General features: G+C 39.9%; 1 protein-coding gene across 1 annotated transcript in view; it reads right to left on the minus strand.

Moving 5' to 3' along the window:
• The window catches only part of SND1 (staphylococcal nuclease and tudor domain containing 1), a 657386-nt gene that overhangs the window by 430164 nt on the left and 200722 nt on the right, over nucleotides 1-26500 (minus strand). The window lies entirely within an intron of this gene.

Below are 26500 nucleotides of genomic sequence, written 5' to 3' on the forward strand. Positions count from 1 at the left end.
ACTTAGACTTTTTATCTGTGCAAAACCTTGAGAAATGTGACTTGCCTAATTGGATTGTGTGATCATTTAAATGGGCCGTCCAAACAGCACCCTGTGCAACAAAGATGGCAGACCTGTGTGCAGCAAAGAAAACTTGTGAATGGTAAAATGACTCAATATTTCATGTATTGGAGGAGGAAATGGATACCACTGTCTAATAAATGACTGAATCATCGTGCAGCACAGCTTTTCGACATACAATTACCCGGAAAGGGCTTTCACTTTTTCTGTAATATAATGCTTCATATACTCCAGGTAAGATGGTCTCGAGGAGATTATGTTGAGGTAACCTGAAATGAATGTTCCATAATCTTCATTGCCTTTATATATATATATATATATATATATATATATATATATATATATATATATATATATATATATATATATATATATATATCGCAAGTATAAGAAAAACAAAAACAAAATTCCATTATAACTGACATTTAGAATAAAAGGAAGGATGTGTGTGTCCTTCCGTCCATCCACACGGTTGGTTGTTATCTCCATTTGCAGGTTTGAGGAGATGGAACAAAGTCCTCCCAGGACTGAAAGTATCCACATTTGCTTTAGTAAGGGATCACAGGTCATGGACCAAGCTGTTCAACTTTGTTGTTCTCAGAGTTTTGTTCCGAGGGCTCTTTTCAGGATCGTCACCGAACCCCGGACTGATTCCAATTGTAGTTAGTTTGTGGTAATATTCCTGGGGATAGTTTTTTTTAATCTCAGTGAGGTTCTTTATTATTCCTGTTGCTCCAATTATCACTGGTACAATTTAGGTGCTCTTCAGCTTCCAAGATCTCTATCTCATTTTTGAGGTTTTGATATTTGGTCATTTTCTTGATTTCTGCATTATTTAATCCAAAATTGCTGGGTCGTGATATCTCAATCAGCAATACTGTCTTTCTCCTTTTTGTTCCTGAGAATTATATTCGGTCACAGGGCTTTGTTTTCTACGTTCACACTCGATGGGATGATTAGGTCATACATGAAGGTGATGTCCTTATTTTCAATCATTGCCCTTGGTTCGTGTTTCCAAGAATTTTCTGGAGCTGGGATGTTGAAATTTTTGCAGATGACCTAATGAATCACTTTGCAGACTTTGTTGTGCCGTTGTGTGGAAAGTTGTTCTGATAATAGTTTTTTGCATCTCGAAAGCAGGTGTCTCGTACTTTCTGTTTTTGTCTTGCAGAACCTGCACTTGTCCGGCTGGCTCAGTCCCGCCATCTTTTTTAATCTATTGGTGTAGTGTCCTTTATCTTGGGCATTTATTATTATTCATTCTCCGTCCCAGTTTCGCTGATCTCTTCTTCGCCATTCCAATGGGCCTTCTTTGTCGATCCCAATTCGGTCCAATTATTTTTTGTATTTTCCTGCTCTTTTGTCGTTCTCTCACTTGTTGGTGTATATTTGTTCATATTTCTTTTTATATATTTATTTTGTCTTTTTTGCAGTTGTTGGGGTTGTATTTGTTGCTGTTTCATTTTCCTGTGCAGTATCTTCTATTCACACCTGTTTTTGGAAATTCCTTGCAAGGTGAATTAGGGATACTTATTACAGGTTTGTTGTGTTCATGTTTGTTTACAAATTGAATCCGATAGTCTGTTGAGCATTTCATATACTCAGCTCGACCTACACTCGTTGCTCTGCGCACCTGGTTGAGTTCCATAAGGCCGCTCCCTCCCTCTCGTCTCGGCAGGTACATTCTCGGGATGCACTGGTTTTTGTAGATTTTTAAAGAACATTTTGTGGATGATGAGGATTTTTCTTGTTTTGATGTCCAACTCATTGATTTCTGATTGGGGCCAGTTTACTATTCCACAGCTGTATTGGAAGACTGGTACTGCGAGTTAGATGATAGCTTTGATTTTGTTGCTTCGGGGGAGATACATTTTCAGGATCAGCTTCGTTCTACGTTGATATCCTTTGTCGATTATTTCACACATTTGTTGGTGACATATTTCGTGGCCCTCTTCTACTCCGAGGTATTTGTATGATGGTTTATTTTCACGTTCCTGTGTTGTTGCGTCAAGGTCAATTTTTAGGTTGTCCATTTTTGTTGATTTACCCTGTACGAATGTGCACTTGGCACACTTATCTAGTCTAAATTCCATTTGAATGTCCTCAGAGAACCATTTTACTAGTTTTAGTTGTTGTGTCAATTTTTTGTCATTCGGTGTGGAGCTTTATATCATCCATGTATGTCACCTTTCCTATTTCCATGGATGTTCTTATATTGGTTGTTAGGAGTGTGTGTGTGTGTGTGTGTGTGTGTGTGTGTGTGTGTGTGTGTGTGTGTGTGTGTGTGTGTGTGTGTGTGTGTGTGTGTGTGTTCAAGACCAGATGCTTGTTAACTCAGTCCTCAAATGACAGCCACAACAAGCCAAATGCACACTATTATATTCAGGTACCACCAGTTGACACACATGTTGCAAACTACACCCTACAGTGATGGTTCAGCCTTTTTCAATTTTGAAGTAGGCCCAAACTGTCACCAAAGCAGGCAAAGCTGAAGGCTTGATGTCTACTTGGATTTTATTTTTTTAGGATACAGTGTTGAGGCTCATGGAGGAGAAAGAACACAGAACAGATCAGGACACAACAGAACAAAAATAATCGTGGATATTTAAAGAAAGAAGGGGGGGTGGGTGGGGAAGAGTGGGGGTGAGTAGAGTATGCATTTTGGAAGTTCCACCAGAAGGGTGTTACTGCACCCTGCAGAATTGTGGAAGAATCTGTGTCCTCATGGATTGATAAAATATCCAACAGAATATATTTTATAAAATTGCTATGCAAAAACCAGGCAAAACACACGACACCCATGGAATTTTGGGGTCTATCTTGTTGCTTTGCACCGTGCTTCACCTTTCGCAAATTTTCAAACCACATATTACCTTTTATTATCTGGTTTCAGACAGGGTCAGAATGCAATACGACCTGGTCCTTGCAATGATTCATAAAGAGACTAGACCCAAAATCAATGAAAGCTTAAAATTGGAATGTCTTCATAAGATGTATTTGCAACATATTTATTTTACCATATAGCAAATCGGAATATTTCTAAAAGTGCAAAAGATAATGTGAGACAAAACAACCAAAAATAGTGTGCTACGATATGAAAATGTAGAGTGCAATTTCACTGAATATATTTCAACCAGGATGTTCCGTAGTTGCAATTTCCATGTTTGCCACACAAGCAGAACTTGCCAATCAGAATAACCATCATGGTTTGGTGATGACACCATCACATCTCAATCTGTGTGTGTGTGTATCTCCTCTCTCCTCTCTTTCCATACTCTTCACAGAGCGTTGGTGCTGCCAAAGCAGCTTCCCAAGCAAGGTTTATACTGCGTGGTTTTGCCCTTGGCTTAACCAGCAGTAGTTGGGGGTAGAATTTGGTATTTGGGCAGGGTGCGAGCGAAATCTCACCTATCATCATGCAGAATACCATGGGATATTTAACGTCCATCAAGTAATGCTGGCAGACGGGACGCCAGTTTAATGTCCATTCGAGGGACGGCACACGCATTGATGAATGACCTTGCCTGTGAAACACCAGGATGACAGTTTATAGCTGGGTCGGGATTCAAACCCAGGCTACACAACTTTGAACTGAAAGTGTGCACATCTAAAGCCTTCCTGCCAGCCCTCATAAACTTAGGTAAAAACAGTCGTAAGTACATTAACGTGATGGAAAGGAAGGAAACAGACCAACAGCACAGGGTAGGATGCAACAGAGGGACTCTTGGAGTAAGAATGGGTGAGGGGAAGAAATATTCAGAGCCCCTCAGTCTCTCAAAGTGATGTTCTCACCAAAAAAAAAACCTCTCAAAGTGATATTTTCGAGAAAGGAGCTCAAAACAATGATGAACAGCCAACATATCGAATTGTTTTATTATGCAGACCAAGATTGTTTGTGGAATCCTAAAATGTTCATCTGAAACTAAGAGCCCAAAATAGTTTGGTCAGCCAGTTCTTAAAAATTGGAGAACTGAACTGTGGTGCCAATCGCGATTTCACGTAAAGTTCTGTACCACAAAAAGAACAAACTTGAACTCATATATTCTACATACAAATTGAATGCCATGATGAGAACAATCACCGATATGTTCAAGTCAACACTCAATTGGCTCTGTTTTTGCATCAACAATACTGCATCAACAACTGATGGAAATCAATAAAATTGTTCAAATACATTCGGGCCAAAAATCCAGCTTTCCCAATCAATGAAAGTCTTGCAGACCTCAACCTCAACTAATATATTGTAAACCCTCTTCGGCAGAGGCCCAAGCTAATCTCAGAGGCGGGAATGACGTAACGAGTGGCTTGGCTGAACCCCGTGGATGCCTCTGAGCAGCTTCCGCTTTAAAACGGCTCAACAAAGCATGGGCAACAGTCGACTGCTGCGGAACATCATATACGAGTACTGCAGTCAATTTCTGCACAAGTGGAAAAATGAATGATGATCCACGATGCAAGTGCGAGGCGCAAAACTTAGGCCAAAGAGCATCAAGCAAATCATCGTCCTTTCTGGCCACTCTTTTGGAGCAATAGCACCAACACACTCTGACGTAAGGGGCCATAAACAAGATAAACAATGCAGACATCGATGTTCAAACTTTTCTTGCGATGTCAAATCTTTTTCTCTGCTGTGCAAAAAAAAAAAAAAAATACAAAACAAAGAGTCATAAATACAGGAGGGAGGTAAAAATTAAGAGACATTGAGAAAAGTTGGTATGGGGGAGTAATTAGAGAGTAATAGACAGAGGTTGGGTAGGGAAGAGTAAAAGGAGACATGTGAGACATGGGAAGAGGGGATCAAAGCTGACATAACACCAACTTGTTCGTGGAATTTCTGCACATATATAATGCATAGGTGCAGTCCCAGTATCATTCAAAAGTAAGTCAAAACTGCAGAGACTATGTGGAGGGGGGGGGGGAGGAAGAGGGGATTACTTCCCAATCTGTTCCAAAATCAGGCACAGAGTCATTGCTAGTGATGCGTGCTGCTTTGTTTCATTGACCAGTGCAGAAAACTATGACCGGAACAATCAGATTCAGTGACAAAGCTCCATTTTAATAACTCCCATTTACCGTTCTCAACACCTGACAAGTGAAAAAATCCAATGAACGCCAAACACAAGGATAAAGACAAACCTTTCAAAAAAAGGAATGCAGATCCACAAACCAAGCGGCACGAATTTCCAAAACAAACTGAATTTCAAGTTTCAACTCAAATTGTCAAGGCGAATCAGTGTTACGTGCTCAAATTGTTTTTCTCTTTGCTTGTAGCAGGCCGACTAATTGCAAATCGGGGGAGTTCACAGTCTTTGAGGCAGGCAAGCTCAATATTACACAAGCCAACTGTTCCATGAGTGAGATGCAGGGTCAATGGTTGGCTACACCTGACAACATCAAACTGCTCAGCTCAAGCACCGATGCCGAGTCAAACGATTCTCATAATACCTTCTTCAAGACGTAAATATCTTGTTACTGGCTAGCTTTAGCAGACAAAAGGTCTTCAGGCCAAGGAATCAAATACTGCAATCAGTTGAACAGCAAGATATTGCTTTCCCTTCCAGACTCGGTGGTGTAAGTGGTTGTAGCGTCTGCTCTGAGTCTGAGAGGTCGGCCATTGGAACCCCGTGTCGATTGATATGAAGACTTAAAGATGGTACGTGCTGCTTCTTTACCTGTTGCTTGGCATTTAAAAGGATAGGGCATGGACAACAAACAATAGGTTGGTAATAATAGTGCAGGCTTTGATGGGACTAATGGCCTCCTCCTTTGTTGAAATCCCTTGTCAGGAAGTCATAGTATTATTGCTTCCAAATTATAGCATTAATGAACCTTGAAAGCTATGATTGTTTCTTTTTGCAAATGTTAAATTACAAGTCCAAACATTACTCATGTAATCAGCAAACTATTTCCATGATTTTATACAAGAACGAGAAGTGCACTTGGGAGAGCACATACCTCCGCCGCCACGTAATGCCTGGTCCACAAGAACATTTCGGGCCCAATACGTTTATGAGATATCGTGCTATGTATATCGTTTTTGGCACTATCTCTCAATGGTGACGAATCACTTAAAAATTATACGAGTCGGATCCGGATCCGGATCTTCACCAAGATCTAATCAGTTCATCCTTGTCACGCACCCAACATGTCCACCAAATTTCATCCGGATCCGTACACAACCTTTTGAGATATCCTGCACACAGATAGACAGACAGACAGACAAACAAACATACAGAGAGGGTTGAAAACATAACCTCCTTCACCTTCGGTGGCGGAGGTAATTAAAACAAATTACTTGTTGGGGAACCGTAAATGATCACCAATTTATTTCCTCTGCAGAAGGCACTGAGTTTGTGGAAAACTTCACGGGTTACAAAATAAGACATTTGGTTACAATCGAACAAAAACCTGAACTTGTTTCTTTTATGTTTTATCAAGGAAGATTCAGATTTTATATGGACTTTCCTGTATAGCAGGCATTGCAATATATATATATATATATATATATATATATATATACATACATATATATATATATATATACATATACATATACATATATATATATATATATATATATATATACATATATACATACATATATATATATACATATACATATATATATATATATATATATATATATATATATATATATATATATATATATATATATATATATATATATATATATATATATATATATATATATATATATATATATATACATATATATATATATATATATATATACATATATATATATATATATATATATATATATATATATATATATATATATATATATATATATATATATATATATATATATATATATATATACATATATATATATACATATATATATATACATATATATATATATATATATATATATATACATATATATATATACATATATATATACATATATATATATATATATATATATATATATATATATATATATATATATATATATATATATATATATATATATATATATATATATATATACATATATATATATATATATACATATATATATATATATATACATATACATATATATATATATATATATATATATATATATATATATATATATATATATATATATATATATATATATATATATATATATATATATATATATATATATATATATATATATATATATATATATATATATATATATATATATATATATATATATATATATATATATATATATATATATATATATATACACATACACACACACACCAATAAATTGTGAGAGAATATGTGGTGTGATGAGTAACAAATTTGCATAATCATACATTTACTGCTTCAATGCACGTGCTAAAAATCAAGATGGCGGCAAGTGAGCTTGTGGAGGGGGAAGCAGGGAATAATCGTTAAATTCCTGGTCAAGAAAAACATCAAGCTATAAAGCCGGTTGAAATTTACATAGAAAAGGGCTGTACAGTCTGGCGATGATTACCAGTCAATGGCAGAGGTAATGCGTTCGGGACGATAGCTTTTCAGACAAATGAGGCTGTTAAGACTGATTTTCTGCACTGTAAACCTACATGGCCTTAAGAGGTCTACGTTGAAGGCATACGACTGCTTCCACTCAAATGTGACATGCTTTTGGCTGAAAGTTGTAAAGAATACTTTGGAGAGCAAGAAAGCATTTTTTTTTTTTTTTTGTGACGTACAAGCTCCATGAAAAAAATAAACAAACCAGTGAAGACATCAATGATGTGATGAAGAACAGGACTGCGCCCAAGAAACTGCCTTGAGGAACTCCAACCTCCACTGAAAGAGGAGAAAAGATGGTTCCCCTGAGAGAATCGCATTGACTGCATGAGTGAAAGTCGTCAACTTGTGAAGACGGCCTTGTATGCCACCAGCAACGAGCTTGCAAATAAAGTGAGATGCCAGACTGTGTTAAATACCCAGAATGCATCCAGGAAAATGGTGCTAACCTCTTGCTCGAGATTTAATGCTTCCGACTATTGCTGGGAGAAGAGCAGCAGCATGTCGAGAGTTGAGTAACCAGGACGGAATCTAAACTGATGATCAGAGATGAAACTTTTAAAAGTGAAAGCATTGTCGTTTGGCCTTTTCGATTGCGATGCATCACGAATCACTGCTCACCTTCAATCTTTCACTCCTCTTTTTTCCCTGCCTTTGGAATAAACTCCCTCACTCTATTCAATCCCATTCTTCCCTCCAGGCCTTCAAAACAGCTGTTCACCACCACCTATCATCCCCATCCAAATCCTCGATCTTTTCTACCCCCAATAATCCACCCAAGCCCACTTCCTTCAATTCCCCTGCTTTCCTTCCTGGAAGTCCCTGTAATGTCCATCTTTTCTTCCCCATGTTCCCCGCCCCATCCCTCTCCCTTCCACAGATCTCCGAATGTGTCTGTTCCCCACTGTTTTGTCCCTCCCACTCCCGCCCCTCTTGCCTCATGCCCCCTTGCTGTGCGTTGTGTGTTCGCTCTCACACGAGCCTCGACAAGGTATACAAAAAAAAGAGTGAAAGACCTTGATAGCAGTGATGGATTCCCTGACTAATTTGCTTCTTGGAAGTAAACTTTCTGGATGTACTGAATAAGATTCACTTCCGCACCCTTCTTGCGGATGGCAGTGACATTTGCTGACATCAAGGTAGACGGAAGGCAGCCAAAGGAGGACAGACTGAAGAGTGCACACAGAAGAACAGCAGATCACTTGCAGGACAAAAATATTAGGAGAGGTATTTTTATGTGAATTACAAAGCCATTCGTAGACGATGAACAAATCAGCACAGGACAAGGGATTTAAACAAAGGAACACAGTATTGGGAGCCAAGGGTTTAGATGGCAACAATTAGAAACAGGTCAATCTCAATATTTGAAAAGCAATTTGGTTTTAATTGCTATAATTTGGTAAAACAATAAGGTAATCACAAAACATATTTAAAATCATATTTATTTCCGATTATCCATGCCTGATATGAACATCCGTAAAAGGATTGAAGTAAGGAGGTAAGCATCTGAGGGACGAACCTCTCCCTCTCTCTCTGACTTCATTTAAAATGTCAGTGGAAAAGTCCTTGCTCAAAGAAATTTTGAAATAAATAAATAAATAAAAAACCAAGGTCAAGGATTCAACAAAGATCCACATCTATCAGTTTCAAACGAAACAATTGTTTTTAAGCGAGACAGGTTGAACAAAACACTAAATTGCAGCTAATCAAGAGCAGAAAAAGAAAGCTCAAAAATGTGAAAGTCGATGCGTTTCATCGATCGCGCTTCCCTCGATAAAGTGCCGGCACTTTTGAGGTCAATCAGGTCACGAGGAGGTGCTGTGCAAGCTCAGTGCAAAAGAGGTTTCAAATTCTGGGCCGAAAAGCTTATGACTCTCGAAATGAGATACCAAAAAGCAGTGTTATTCGTTTTACCCCTATCATTTTGACATTTTGGGCTGCAAATATTTTTGTCTCCTTGTGCCAAAATGAACACAACCACAACATAGCAATAACCAGAACACAGTGAATGAAAATACAAAGGTCACGGTGGAAAATAAGGGTGCATGGTGGAAAAAGAAACCAGCCGTGAGAAAGAAAGAAAGAAAGAAAGAAATCAAAAATAAAATACTTGTAAATATCACAATATCGCACAACAAATTTTCCCAGGGTTGCTCGAACTGTTGAGTATTTTGCAGCCAAGTCAAGCCCATTGGTGTCACATATAACACTTGTGTTTCAGTTGAAGCTTCAAATTATGAAGTACTGAGGCTGTAGATTTGTAAAAGAACAAACAGCTATCTTTGAAATCCTTTTCTGAAGTGTTCCTTTCCAGCACAATACACCAATAAAATAAAAAATAAGTAAAAGAGTGACTCAATCTTCAGAAATGAACAACAAAGTCATCTGAAGGCAAAAAAGGGAGAAAAATCAAGATGCAAATATTCCACCCCACCCCACCAAAAAAAATTCATAATATGGTCATTCAGAGACTTCAAAATGAACGTCAACACTTATTGCTTCATGAAGAAAAACACACAACAAAAAGGTTTTTCTCAAATGGAATTGTACAGATGGCTAAAATAGTCAAGCTCACAAAATTGAATGAAGAGAAGAAATAAGTGAAGATGATGTGTGTGTGGTGCAAAGGTTAAAAAAAAAAAGGAGGAAAATAATGTCCATCAGTTGCTGGTCGTATATTCAAACATAAGGAGTGTCAGCTCCTGCAGTGCCCAGCCTAAACATTTCAAACAGAGTGCATCAATCCATTCTCCCAAGATAGCTAGACCTGTGCCATGGGGAGCACAAGGTTCCGAGGCATGATGAGCGATTCCTATGAAAATTTAATAGGTGGGTGGGCGTGCGATGCGCAAATTTCCAGGCAGCACAGGAAGAATCTTGGCGTGTGAGCCGAGCTTCGTGGCTCAGCAACGGCATGAATAATGTATGCCAAGCTGCAGGTGCAAAGTCACGTGGATAAGTCTGGACATGGAAATGGCAAGACGACGAGACAAAAGTAGTGTGTGCCAACAATGTGGGCATAACCACCCATGTCAACCAAATATAGTCGCAATAGAAAAGGCCAAACGACAATGCAGAATTTCCAAATAAAACTTCAGTGGGAGCTGATAATGAATGTTTTCAAATGACTTGACATCAGGGGTGTTTTGTTGTGTGTTGACCGTGGAATGAGCAAAACATAATGTACATTTACATTCAAGGTAAAAGGAAATGGGTATAACATATTGCTCTAACTGTGCTGCAAGATAATTAGTGCAAGTAGAAAGAAGGGTATAGTCAGGAAGAGAATAGTACATTTGTAACGAGTGCAATTATATTGAGGCAAGACTGATGGAATGCACTTTTTTGAGTGAGTGGTTCATCTGTCGACGAATATCATCCAAGCATTTTGCTTTTACCTCTCCACAATGGTCTTGATTTAGAAAGGAACTCACCAAAAGATACTCGACAAGATGAGTACATGCAATAATACCTCGCTTAACGTTGCCCCATTGAACGCCAATTAATTGTCGAGTTCCTCATCCTGGAGAATTTTTTTTCTGAAAATAAATAAATTAAGACAATCCATCATACACAGCCCCAAGTAAATGCACCCTTTACCATTTTTTAAACTGTGTGCACACACTGAACCAATCGGCACCGTTTTCTCTGCCTTCATTTTACAGCAGGATAAGCATCCTCCCACCAATGCCATGTAGGAATAAGAACGGCGGCAATTATTCTTTTTATTGATGTTTCTACATATTTTATGATTTTGTTAATACCTATTGTCATTATAAAACTAGAATGGCTCTCTGACGTCACGATGTTGCAAGACATGTCTCCGCCAACATTATTACATCACTAGCAAAAAAAACCCATCGCTTTGCTGATGTTGGTGTGAAAGGGAGGGGGGTCGAGAAAGAGAAAGGGAGAGAGAGCGGGAAGGGGAGACAGAGAGGACGGAGGGAAGGGAGGGGTGGGGGAAAAGAGGGAGGGGAAGAGAGGAGTGGATGAAGAAGGGGAAGCGAGGAAGGGGAAGAAGGGTGGAGGTGGGGAGAGCAACACCTCACGAAACGTTGCTATACACTTTGAAAGAGAGGGGTGTGTGTGTGTGTGTGTGTGAGAGAATGAGAGAGAGATAGAAATGGAGAGAGAGAGAGAGGGAGAGAGAGAGAGGGGGAGAGAGAGAGAGTGAGAGATAGAGGAGAGAGAGAGAGAGAGAGAGAGAGAGAGAGACAGAGAGAGAGACAGACAAACAGACAGACAGAGAGAGACAGAGAGAGAGAGAGACAGACAGAGAGAGAGAGACAGAGAGAGAGAGAGAGAGAGAGACAGACAAACAGACAGACAGAGAGAGACAGAGACAGAGAGAGACAGAGACAGAGACAGACAGAGACACAGACAGAGAGAGAGACAGAGAGAGAGAGAGACAGAGACAGAGAGAGAGGGAGACAGAGAGAGAGGGAGACAGAGAGAGAGGGAGACAGAGAGAGAGGGAGACAGAGAGAGTGGGAGGCAGAGAGAGAGGGAGACAGAGAGAGAGGGAGACAGAGAGAGAGGGAGACAGAGAGAGAGGGAGACAGAGAGAGAGGGAGACAGAGAGAGAGGGAGACAGAGAGAGAGGGAGACAGAGAGAGAGGGAGACAGAGAGAGAGGGAGACAGAGAGAGAGGGAGACAGAGAGAGAGGGAGACAGAGAGAGAGGGAGACAGGGAGACAGACAGGGAGACAGACAGGGAGACAGACAGGGAGACAGACAGGGAGACAGACAGGGAGACAGACAGGGAGACAGACAGGGAGACAGACAGGGAGACAGACAGGGAGACAGACAGGGAGACAGACAGGGAGACAGACAGGGAGACAGACAGGGAGACAGATAGAGAGACAGATAGAGAGACAGCGAGAGCATGACAGAGGTGTGGGAGGAGAGTGCTGCATTTTACTCGGAGGGGGAAGTGAGGAGGCGACAGAGTGGAGGGTGGAGGAGGATGAAAAAAAAGAAGAGAGAGGTGAGGGGTGGAGGTGGCATTAGCAAAGAGAGTGATACATTATGCTTCATGACTGAACTCAAATAAGAAAAAAATCTCACGTGAGAACAGCTGTACACACAACACAACAGAGTTTGTCATGTAAACCACAGGCACATCTGCAAAAACTTTGATATTGCAGTTCTAGAAGAGTTGTGGGAACATTAACCAAAACCAAGGACTGAAAACATGGAAGTACCGCTCACGTACAGCCTTATGATCCCATCGAGCATGACCATCGAAAACAAAGCTTTGCCACCAGACATCATACTTAGGTCCAAAAAAAGAGAAGAAGGCATTGCAATGTGAGGTGTTAATACCAGCGATTTTGGACTAAACAATGCAGACATCAAGAAAATGACAAAATACCAAGACCTCAGGAATAAAGTGAAAAGGTCCTGGAGGTTGAAGAATGCCAAAGTTGTCCCAGTGATAGTTGTACAACAGGAATGATGATAAAGAATCTCACAGAGATATGAAAAACCATCCCTGGGAATATTATTACAAATAAACTACAGTTGAAATCTGTCTGGGGCTCAGTGACGATCCTGAAGAGAGCCCTCGACACAAATCTTTGAGAACAGAAAACTTCACAGCTTGGTCCATGAATCGTCACCCCTTACCGAAATAAAGGTGGATACTTTGAGCCCATCCTGGGAATACTCCATTTTGAAACTCACATATATAGACACCAATCAACGAGACACACACACACACACACACACACACACACACACACACACACACACACACACACACACACACACACACACACACACACACACCCATTGTGGTAATACAATTTATGTGCATACACACATGTGCGAATGTACAACACGCGGATCCAGTAAGTAAATAAATAAATAAAAAAAGATTTACCTTGAAACAGCTTTGTTCTTTGACAGTCTCTGTTCTTTGAAACAGTCTCTGTTCTTTGAAACAGTCTCTGTTCTTTGAAACAGTCTCTGTTCTTTGAAACAGTCTCTGTTCTTTGAAACAGTCTCTGTTCTTTGAAACAGTCTCTGTTCTTTGAAACAGTCTCTGTTCTTTGAAAGAGGATTTAAAGTGGATAATTAGCGAAATTCAATTCAAAAATGTACCAAGCCACAGAACACAAAATGTCGATGTATACTTTAGGGTTTCGGCCTTCACAGATAAAACAAACATATGGTGAACATATGGTGAACACCTGGTCGTATGGACCTCATGGTTTTTTTGTCGAGGTGAGAGGTGGATTACAAATGGAGATCGCACAAAGTGATCCTTGCACATTTTCAGTGGATAAGACACCTACCGAGTCACCCACCACACAGCACCGTGGGACCCAACAAAGGCGGAGACGTACGTCTAATCGATGTGAGATTGAAAGCACGGTTACTTTTTCCCAAAATGAACAACCAAGCAGCTTGGAGGGTGCTCGTCAAGTGGCTTAAGCATTCAAGCAAGCACTCCAATGAAACGGTCAATCTAAAACGGCTCCCTTGGCATACAATTGGCAATCACAGAACAATCATCTTCAACATACATCTCCTGGAGACACACAAAATATCACATGTCCGAATTGGACAAATGACCACTTTCCTAGGAGTCCGAACTGCTTGTAAGTTCGATTCTGGAGCTTACATTTTGTAATTTGTTGATTTAAGAGAGAGTCGTGGTGATCACATCTGCTGACATGAGATAAAACAACGAACGCTGATGTCTCCGGGCATTATAAGAATTGCAATGTATCCAGCGATTCATAGCTATGATGAACAGCTCATTCAAAGTTGAGGCCTGTTCCAAGTTAAAGGCCCGGTCACACCTTGACGTTTTAGCCAACGTTTGCTGATTTTTGAAATTTTTTTCTAAAACAATGGTACACGTTGAATACGTTATGGGTAAGTTTTGATAACATTGAGAGCACGCTGAAAAACACTGACATACGTCGTTGTACGCTGGCTTTAAACGTTGTACTTTTTGGTTGTCCTCAAATTTTTTCATGCTTGAAATTTCACGACGTATGCCGGCGTATGACTCGCACGTTCCGCTACGCTGGCCACAAGTTGTATGCACGGTCTGCGATCGTTGACAGACGTCAACACATGCTACTTGTAAGTTAATCATAATTTGAGACACGCCGAGGTAATGTTTAGCGTACCCGAAACTTATTTCTAACCTATGATTAACGTGTTGTTGGCACGTTACGCGATCGTTGCCACACATCAACAGACGTTACTTTTTAGTTACTCATAGGCTGAAAGACGTCGGTATAATGGATCGTCCTTGCGTCAGCGTCCACGGCCACGGCCAGGACACTTATTTGCAGCATTCTTCAAACTTTTCTTCGGCATGACGAGGATGTTCACACTTCGATGTCTAGCTTGGCTATGATTCCAATTGTCCATCGGCAGCGTCTATTTAAAATAGTCGAGTTTGAACGTTTTAACACGTTCAGAAGAAACGCTTCAAATTTCAAAACCCCAGCGTCAAAAAACAAAGGCGAGTGACAGCAATTTAAATCGTTCATTGTAAACAATGAAAATAGCTGAGTGGTACCGTTTAAAAGTCGTTGAGTGTAAAAAAATCCAATTGTTGAGCGCAAGTGTCTACTTTCAATAGTGGAGATGCAGCCATTTAAATCGTTGAGTGGCAGCCTATGGATAGCAAACCCTACGTCACCGGCAAAGATAAACTGCCGCACGATATGGATAAGTTAGGCTATCGTTGGGCATAGTTTGTGAACGCCGGCTACACGATAATTATTCGTTGGTATATCGTATCTATAAGTAATCAAAGCGCTCTCTGCGCATTATTAGTTCATTGTGCATTTGTCCAACCCGTTATGAATAGACCTAAATCGTGAAAACAAGCTATAGCTCATTGTTGAAAAAGCCCCATAAAAAATTAGCCGCGAAGAACTTCGAACAATGGTGAAAAGATGTCTCCTACCCGTGGACACGCGGACGCAAGGACGATCCATCATAACCCACACCCTCCCCCTCACACCCACCCAGAATGTTCCTTTCCTTGTAAGTTAAGACACAAGTTCCTTGTAAGTTACTCATAAGTCGAAACACGTCGAGGTAATGTTTAGCTTACCCAAAACTTATTTTCTCCATCAAAGCTCATTTTCTTTTTTTCTCCTTGGCTCTGTGAAGGCACGTGACGAAATATCTGAAGTTGTTGTTGTTGTTGTTGTTGTTGTTGTTGTTGGTTTATTTTTTTTTAGTCTATCACGAATTTTAAAATATATTCGGACATTTGCTTTTAAGTTTCGACATCGACGTGACAATATCCTCAAACAGAAAATATTCACAGAGGAGGAACGAAGAAGAAGACATGAGCAAACTGAAGAGGCAATCGGAAGTGACGTAACGGCACGTGACGAAATATCGGAAGTTATTGTTGTTGTTTTTTTTAACGCTGCCAATACGCCATTATACGGTAGCTGTAAATTAGAAACACGTTCTTTAAGTGCTGTGGTCATCCGGAAGACATCAAGCAAATAAACTACATACGTCAATATGCGTTGGAGGTACGTTACACATAGGTTCAAAGCATGTTACTCATAGGTTAGAAATAAGTTTTGGGTACGCTAAGCATTACCTCGACGTGTTTCGACTTTTGAGGAACTTACAAGTAACGTGCCTCGACGTGTGTCAACGATCGTGTAACGTGCCTACAACACGTTACTCATAGGTTATAAATAAGTTTTGGGTACGCTAATCATTACTTCGACGTGTTTCGACTTATGAGTAACTTACAAGTAACGTGTGTTGACGTGTGTCAACGATCGCATAACGTGCCTACAACTTATGGCCAGCGTAGTGGAACATGTGAGCCATACGCTGGCATACGTTGTAAAATTTCAAGCATACCAAAATTTGAGGACAACCGCAAAGTACAACGAAGAAAGCCAGCGTACTACGATGTATGGCAGTGTTTTTTAGCGTGCTCTTAACGTATACAAAACTTACCCATAACGTATTCGACGTGTGCCAGCGTTTTAGACAAATTTTTCATAAGTCGGCATACGCTGGCTAAATCAAGGTGTGACAGCGCCTTGAACGGCGCATCTACATCTCATCTCCATCATCATGCAAAGTTATGTGTGCTGTGTTAGTTGAATAAAATATTGAAACAGTACATGATGATGTTGTTGTTTTTGTTTCACGGTATGGTATCGTATGGTGAAGGGACTTTAAAATGCATTCTTCAATAAAATGGAAACGGTACTTGGTGTTGTCGTTTTTTTTCATTTGTAAGCATCTTTAATGAAATTGCAATTGTGCATTCATGGTCGAACACATCTTAAAAACTTGAAAAACTTTCCACTTTGAACCAGGAACCGCCACAAACCGATAACGTTATCTCCCTTGCCCCATTGTACAAATTACCTGACTTTGATGGTGTTGCCATTTGCATCCTTTTTCATGAACCAGGAACCACCACAAACTAATAACATGACCCCCCTTGTCTCCATTGAAACAATGCCCCGACATGCACGGATTTTTCATGGGTGGGGAAATCCCCGGAACCTAACCCCCATTTCCCATTGAAACAATGTCCCCACATTCGCAGTTTCAACATTTTTAGGGTTTTCCCGGAATGTATCACCCACGAATGTCGGGGTCCTGTTGCACTTTACATGTGCCAAGTTTCAATTTTTTCCATGGAGCGATTTCAGAGGTACAGAAGTCCAAAGTTTTTCCTTTTTTTCAAAATGGCCACCACACCACATGACCCATGATGTCATAATTTTCATTAAAAACATTCCACGTGGTGAAAATTTTGTGTCAATTGAATAAGCTGTTGCAGAGAAAACATGGAAAATAAGCATGGACGTATGTATACGTACGGACAACACAAAAACATAATGCCTCCAGTGACTTTGTCAGCCAGGCATAAACAATATATTATTTTTTTAATTATTAAATAATATATTTACCATCTGTATTATTATTAGCACCATTACAGATGTCCCGATGAAGGCCTCAGATACCGCTCAAGCTTCAGAAATAACACTGTCGGGAACGTATCTCCATATAAACAATGGTATAACGCATTCATAGCGGTAAACTGTGTTATTGTAAAAATGTATGAACTAAAACAGCACTCGGTAAAATACCTACTTCTGCCAGGCTGAACAGTTTACATTTTATATCCCACTGATAGGCCAGATCTGCTGACCTGAACAAAAATCACTAAAAATTATCAGATCCAGATCTTCACCAAAATCGAATAATTTTGTCCTGATCACACACATAATCTGTCCATGAAATTTCATCCAACTCCATGCACAACTTTTTGAGATATCCTGTTCAGAGACAAACAAACAAGAAAGACATCGTGCAGTGCGCAATACCTGCGAAATCCCGAAAACAAATATGACCTTAAAAATAATTGCTGGTTGAATTCAATGAGCAAATATGCAAATCCTCTTCAAATTTCAAGTCAATGGGATGAAAATTGAGGATTTTCCAAATTTTGCCCAAGTTGTTGATCTTTGGCCTAGGTTGACCTAAAAAATAATTGGAGGTTGAATAAATGGCCAAATGTGCATATTATCTTCAAATCTCAAGTCAATCGGTTGAAAATTAACAATTTTAGAATTTTGGCCGATGTTGACCTCAAAAATAATTGGCAATTGAATTCAGTGATCTGATATGCAAATCTTCAAATTCCAAGTAAATCGGTTGAAAATTGAGGATTTAGTAACAGACAGACAGGGATGAAAACATAAACTCTTTCCACCTTTGGTGGTGCACGTAATGAGCGCAGCGTTTCAAAAAAGTACACAAGGAAAAATAACTTGCCATTTAAATAATTCAGGCAGTAAGATGTCTGACCAAAATCAGTTGGAAGATAAAATTTTCACCAAACCAAAATCCAAACTGATAATTAATTAGTATAAAAATGCATAAAGCATCACTCCATTACAAACTGCAACAATATGAAGCAATCAGGGAAGCCAATATAAAAAATTACCCCGTGTGGGGGTGACGGTCATCTCTATAATACCACAAGTTCTCAATGTTCAGTTATGACCGAAGACTACTGCGCAGTTTGGTTAAAGATGACTCGGCATTTTGGTGCGCGCACACGAAATTGTATTTTGAAAATAAATGCCGACGTTTACATTTCGGGTTTTGAAACTTTTGCACCTTTAGCAGCAAATGTATAAATGAACAAGTATGAGTTCCTGTTAATAGGGTGTAGTGTTCTCGGGTCAGGAGGAATTTTTGGCCAACTTTGAAATCACGTGACGTGAAAACGAAAGCGAATATCGAAAATCCGGCCTGACCAAATCTAGATATTGTCCCACAGATTCATATGCCACAATCAAATTCAAGATAACGTAAGAAATGCAGGAGGAGATAGATTTTGAAAATCGTCATTTTGCAACTACATGAAGCAGTTTTCGCAAAATTAAAAGTCACGTGACGTGTACGTATTCGAAGATATCGGTATTCTTTCGAATGGGCATGAAAGACAACGTCAGCTGCTATGCAATGAAACCATTCACTAACTCTTACCATGCCCAGTAGAGAATATATAGCCTCCTGAAGGTAGGGCAGTTTTTGCAAACTTTGAAGTCACGTGACGCGAAAACGAAAGCGAAATTCGAAAATCCGTCCCGATCAAATTTAGATATTGTCCCATACATTCATATGCCATAATCAAATTCAAGATCGCTTTCGAAATGTAGGAGGAGATAGATTTTGAAAATCGTCATTTTAGCATTTTTGCCAACTTTGAAGTCACGTGACACGAAAACGAAAATATCGAAAATCCGGCCCGACCAAATTTCGATATTGTCCCATAGATTCATATGCTACAATCAAATTCAAGATCACTTGAGAAATGGCGGAGGAGATAGAATTTGAAAATCGTCATTTTCGCAACTTCAAAGGCCTCGTGACCTTGACCTTGACCTTCGGTGACCTTGAAAGTCATACCATCGTATACGTCTCATCAACCTCTATCAGGATCACTAATGACCAGATCTCCCGCTTCAACTTCATTGTGAACGGACGGACGGACAGATCGAAAGACATTGACACCCATATTATTAGGTCATGCTCGAAGAGATGACCTAAAAAGGAATTAAAAGGATACAAAGCATATTCAGCAATAACATAAATGAAATGTGAAGCTGACTGCCGAGCACAGTGGTTCATAACCTGGGTTCGGTGAGCCAGTCTCAGGGGTTCAGTGAAAGCCCTCCGAAACACATTGCAATTTTGCTATAATTTGCTTTCAGTCTAACTTAATTTTATTTATTTCTTTTTTTCAGGATCAGGATGTCAGTTAAGAAAAGGAAATGGTCGGAGGATTACGTGTGGTACAGGTTCACGTATACCACGGAGCAGGACGGAACTCAGCATTCTCAATGCATGCTTTGCTATGTGAAGTTGAGCAATTCCAGTCTTGTACCAGTGAAACACTTCATAAAATTGCATGGCGAGGGACAGTACAAGGACGCAACGTGAGATGAATTCAAATTCCAAAGAGCTCAATTCGACGCAAGGGCTACTTTTCCCACTCACAACTTCATTCCAATTGACAAACCGATCCTCAGCGCCTCGTATGAAGTTGCGTATCTAATCGCAAAACAGGGGAACCACACACCGTTGGCGAAACGCTCATTAAACTGGCCGCATTGAAGATGACCAACATCATGCTTGGAAAAGCTGCTGAAGAAAAGGGGTCTCTTGTTCCACTCTCAAATGACACCATCAGCAGCAGAATCGACGACATGAGCAATGATATCCTCGCCCAGGTAGTTGCAAATTTTGTCGCGCGTCTAACGAAATTCAGCCTTCAACTCGACGAGACCACCGACGTTTCTAATTTGAGCCAGCTCATCGTATTTGTGCGTTATGTCAAGGGAGACGAGATCACGGAAGAGTTTCTGTTCTGCAAGCCTCTCACAACAACGACTAAAGCAGCTAATGTGAAGAAACTTGTGGACGACTTCTTCAGAAGCAACGGTCTTTTGTGGAACATGGTGTCTGCAGTTTGCTCGGACGGGGCTCCAGCCATGCTGGGCGCAACTCCGGTTTTGGAGCGCTGGTGAAGGCCGATGCACCACACGTCAGTCACGCACTGTGTCCTGCACAGACACGCGCTGGCATAAAAAAAACTCTGCCTCCAGAACTGGCCAATGTTCTGAAAATCGTCGTTGAAACTGTGAATTACGTGCGAAGCAGTGCTCTGAATCATTGCATCTTCAAAGACCTGTACAATGAAATCGGCTCTGAATTCGAAGTCCTTCTATACCACTCTAACGTTCGGTGGTTATCACGAGGGAAGGTACGAAGGGCGTGTTTTTGCCTTGCGTGTCGAATTAACCCTGTTTCTGCGAGAGCACCAGCATCGCCATGCAACTCATTTCAAAGAATCAAAGTTCATCCTAGCCTTGTCGTACATGGCTGACATCTTTGACGCACTCAACCATCTCAATTGCCAGATGCAGGGCAGTGGAGTGAATGTCATCGAAGCTGAAGAAAAGCTGAGCGCTTTTTGAAAGAAGTACCAAGGGAACTGAAGCAAGCGATTGCCATGCACTTGGATGAGCTGGGAAAGTCATTCTATGGATATTTCCCTGACCAAGCACAACACCCAGCATGGGTGAGACAGCCATTTACTTTCGGCATCACAACGGCAGATGTCAACGATCAATACCTCGACGACCTCATCGAACTTCAGCAGAGCCAGACTCAACAACAACTCTTCGACACAACAATGATCTAAACGTTTTGGTGCCGCCAAATGGAAGGGTATCCTCTCATCGCTAAAATTGCCCTTGAGATCCTCACGCCGTTCGTTACAACGTATCTCTATGAGCATGCATTTTTGAAACCGCTGGACATCAAAACAAAGAAAAGGAGCAGACTTGCATGCAAAAGTGATACGAGGGTGGCCCTTGCCAAAACAAAGCCACGCATTTCCCAGATCGCCTCAAAAAAGACAAGAACAAAAATTGCATTAAGATCCAATTCTTCTTATTATCCAAATATAATTTTGAATTTTGATGCAATTTTTTGATTCATTTTTGTATTAATTAAAATTGAAAATTTTGGTCAAATTTGAGTGGTTCGGCGAGTGTACGGAGGTTTTTGTTAGGGTTCGGCGCCTCTGAAAAGGTTAAGAACCACTGGTCTAGCAACATGTACTCTCATTCGTGCATCATCATTCAAAAACGTTTTTCTCCATGTGAAGCCGGCAAAACCATGAAGCCCATGTGAGCAGGCCAATTCAGACATGAGAGAGAACTCGCTTCATCAGGCTGTAGCAAAAGCAGTGAGTAGCAAATTATCTCTCATGCAAAGTCAAAGCACATCAAAGTTACAAATGGCCTAAAATGAAATATGCAGCGAACAGGCATTTAAGGATCCTCTTAAGGTTTCACCGAGGACAAGTAAAACATGATGCTCATGATGGTGGCTCTCACCATTTTCAATCATTTGAAATGGTAGTTTCATGACGTTTAGTTTGGATGTGGGTGAATATGAGAGAACAAAATAATGCAAAAATAAAATAAAATTGTGAGTACAACAAGCCAGAGCAGTATTACGCAGATGTTGGTTACCTGACTTGCTTGCTACCTTATGACTCAATATTCTTCTTCTCATTCTCTTCCCTTTATAAAAGATGAGGTCCAATGGTACCAAGCTTTTCCCCTGTCTTAACCACAATACTCCCCTTCCCCCAGTCCTTAGCCATCTATCTCCACTCTTCAACCACCACCTTATTGATATCCCTCCTCACACAATCTTCCCATCTCAACCACAATCTATTTATTTTCCTCCTACCTCATTTCCTCAACCCCACCACTCTCTTTGCCATTCTCTCTTCCCCCATTTGCACCAAGTGTCCAGCCCACTTCAGCCGGAATTTCAGCAATCTCCCCATCAAGCTCATCTGCACACCAATCTCCTCCCTCAGTTCATCCATCTACCTCATATACACCCTCTTTACTCCGGCAATCCTCCTGACCCAGTTGTTCCGCAGACTGACAATTTAGCAAAATCACAAATAAAAGGATGAAGAAAAGGACCAAGAAAAGGACCTGTTTCATAACAAAGTTTCATAACAAAGGACAACAAAGTTTCATAACGACTCTGTGTGGAATTTAAACTTAGTACAAACACTCTGTTGCTGTCTTTCTGTTCGTGCCACTGTTTTGAGACTATAAAGATGGGCCGGCATCACACAAGTGACCATAACTTTCCCTTTCAATTTCCTTGCTCTCTGTCTGCAATTACTCCCTCCGCCCTACTGCACACATTCACATTCACTTGAATCCTCTTCCACAAAAAACAACTCCTTACAATGGAGTAAGGACCATGTTGTACAAAATTCAAACAAACAAAAAATTATGTTTACCTCCTTTGTATTGCATTTAACAATCGTATTCTTTTTCATTTCAATTCACTTGAAAGATATTAAACTCGATATAATTTGACATCGTAACATCCACTGATATGCCTCTGCCCACATTTTTATATCATTAATTATACATACTTGTACCAAGTTTGATTTAAATCCATTCAGCTTTTATCAATGATCACATTTTCCCCGAACATGATGTCTGACTTTTGACCTCTTGATGCCAAAATCGAACCAGTTCATATTTGCATCATATTATACACTTACACTAAGTTTGGTCAAAATCCCATCGCTGGTTCACAAGTTAGCACTGCAGCAGAATTTTTACCTTAGGAGACCTCTGACCTCTTCAAGCAATAATTTAATCAGTTCATCTTTACATCATTACACATACTCGTTCCAAGTTTGACTTAGATCCTTTAGCCGTTCTTAAGTTATCGTAGAAAAGATAACCTATTATGGGTGCACGGACGTACGAACAGCCAGCCAGATAGAAAAACCTGAAAACAAAATGCCTCGAGTGACTGTCAGTGGAAGTCAAATGTTGAAATATTCTGAAATAAAATACAAAATACTAAAATCAAACACAAAAAAGTGAAACACTGCAAATTATGAGACCTGATCCTCTTACATGAGGGTGTGAATGCATGGATCAGGGTGGAGAGAGTAACAGCAGACAGAAAGATATCAACAAAATTGAAAGGGAAATTGCTTTAAATGAAGAAAGATCTCAAGGAAATTGAAAGGGAAATTGCTTTGAACTAATAATTTGCTTTAAATAAAGACCACAATGGAGGAAGACAACTCTGTAATCAAAATGTGGGACCAAGGCCTTACGTTGATTGGCAGCTGTGCTCGTTAGTGGTGTCTTCCTCTTTGAAAAGATACCTTCCCAAACATACTTAGACAACGTTTTTGCAAATGTGAAACAAACCTATGACAGTGAGACCAGTGCCATATCAGATGACTAATCAGAGGTCAGAAAATTGGTCCTTAGCCTTGCCATGTTCGGCAGCAGTTGGTGCCTTCATTTCTGCAAAATCTGAAAACTGTCCTATTATTTGAAGAAAATAAATTCTGTCTTTGGACCAATATTCAGTTTTCACAGGATTTCATCATTAAGAAAAGATCTGGATGTGTATTTCAATCAGGATGTCAAAATACATTTACTCTATGACTACCACAGAACCAGAGTCAGCTTCTCACGTACCAACAGCATAAACCCTTGCACCACAGAATGAGCAAGAAGAGTTGGTACTAAGCTGAAATGCCTAAATTAACATTACAAGCATGATACTTGCAATACATTCCAAGGTATTCTCCAGATTTAGAAAGAGAGTTGCCCAATTAGGGATGAGAACTATCATATGTGTTTGTGGATAAATCTACAGGACATGTATAGACAAAGCCAGAAGAGGAAATCATTCTTAAAAGCTTGAATTGTCAAAATATTCTGGTCCCGAAGGTGTTCTTTAATTTTGATATCCCAGTCATGGACAATTGTCCCCAGGCGGTGCAGTTAAACATTATTCATGTTTTTGTTCACCAGAAAATTCACAATTATTTGTCATTTCCACCATATTTGTAATGACAATTTCTGCCATCTTGATTTTCAGCGACAATGTCGGAAACATTTTTATAGGCATTCAATACCAATATTTAAAAAAGAGATTTCCTCAAAAATTATGAATCTACTTCCAGGATACTGACTTTTACAAATAAAAGTGAACATCAACTTTGAATCGCCCAAGTAGAACTCTTGCAATTGCACAGAAATCAAATAGGAAATGCTTAAATTGCTGAACTTTGGCAAAATATACCAAAGGAAATACAAGCGAAACATCCGTCAACTTAACGTCCCATCAATTTGAAGATAATAAATTTTAGTCAAGCGCAAGTCTAAACATCTTGGGGAAAAGCGCATTATTCCGGAGCTTCCCCATCAGTCCTTGAGATACATTTGGAATGATTATTTTTTTCCAAGAGATGTCTTGATATGCAAGTGCAGTAAGCATGTATAGCTTCACCACAAAGCACTTTTCAAAGTTTGAATGGAGTTTTAATCTCAGACAAAAAGGTTCGAGAAACGAAATATACTCACAAAAGAAAACTCCCACATCAACTTTAAGTTTTTCAATTTGAGTCCCTCGACATCAAAGCAGTTGCTCCATTTGGCCTTTAAGCTCTCTATGCCAATAAAATAGATGATTTCAGATTGCCCCTTCAGCAACGTCTCAAGAAGAGTTGGTCGTCGTTCTTTGTGGTCAGCAGAATCAATGTCCATTGAAGTCGAAATTTGAATGCCCATAGATAAAATCAATGGATTCCAGGTCTGGCTCCGAAGGGGGTAATCTAGCTGCTCAAAGACAAATGCAGTCAAGGATTCTCACCAGGATTTGTGGAAGGCAAGGTGAGTTGACCAAATTCATGTGTTTGGAGATCTTGAAATGGTGACGGTGGGCCCATCAAATTAAATTATGGAGCAGGTATTACAGCAGGCAACAGCACAAGCATCATGGTCAGTAAAATACAAGCTGGAAATCTTGGTACAAACAGAGTAAAGACCACATTGAACAAAATAAAAAACAAACAAAAATTCCTATTTACTGCTTCTGTATTGAAATTCACAATTGCATTCTAGTTAATTTCTGTTCACTTAAAAGATATTAAAAATGATAGTAATAATAAAGTCAAAAAATGCAAACTATGACATCTGATAAAATGATAACACTTGGATTCCAGACAAGTAAGTCTAAGGTAGTAAGATGAGGATTTCCATTGTAGAGGTTTCTGGCACAAGTGGAGCGAAGTTCAGCTGCTGAAACATTTCCCACTGATTCTGTTGAAAGGATTTTGTGTCTAACAATTGTATTAAATGCTGATTTCGGGGGTTTTTTGGGGGTTTTTTTTTTACACAAGTTATTTGCACTTAACAGTGTTTCACGACAGGTCTTCAAGACAGCTCAACACCACAACCTCAGATCCTGTCCGGGGAAAAACGTGATCTTTTCCACCTCCGTCTGGGGAAAAACGTGATCTTTTCCACCCCCGTCCAAGGAAAAACGTGATCTTTTCAACCCCCGTCCGGGGGAAAACGCGATCTTTTCCACCTCCATCCGGAGAGAAAAACGCGATCTTCTCCACCCCCGTCCGGAAAAAAAAAACGCGATCTTCTCCACCCCCGTCCGGAATAAAACACGATCTTGTCCACCCCGTCTGGAAAAAAACACGATCTTTTCCACCTCCCTCCGGGGAAAAACACGATCTTTTCCACCCCCGTCCAGAAAAAAACACGATCTTTTCCACCCCCGACCAGAAAAAAACACGATCTTTTCCACCCCCGTCCAGAAAAAAACACGATCTTTTCCACCCCCGTCCGGAAAAAAAACATGATCTTTTCCACCCCCGACTGGAAAAAAAACACACGATCTTTTCCACCCCCGTCCGGAAAAAAAGACGATCTTTTCAACCCCCGTCCGGAAAAAAATAGGATTTTTTCCACCCCTGTCCGGAAAAAAACAACGATCTTTT

This window comes from Eptatretus burgeri, chromosome 6 (genome assembly GCF_056783735.1).
Source record: "Eptatretus burgeri isolate ZD-2024b chromosome 6, Ebu_testis_v1, whole genome shotgun sequence".
Taxonomy (NCBI): domain Eukaryota; kingdom Metazoa; phylum Chordata; class Myxini; order Myxiniformes; family Myxinidae; genus Eptatretus; species Eptatretus burgeri.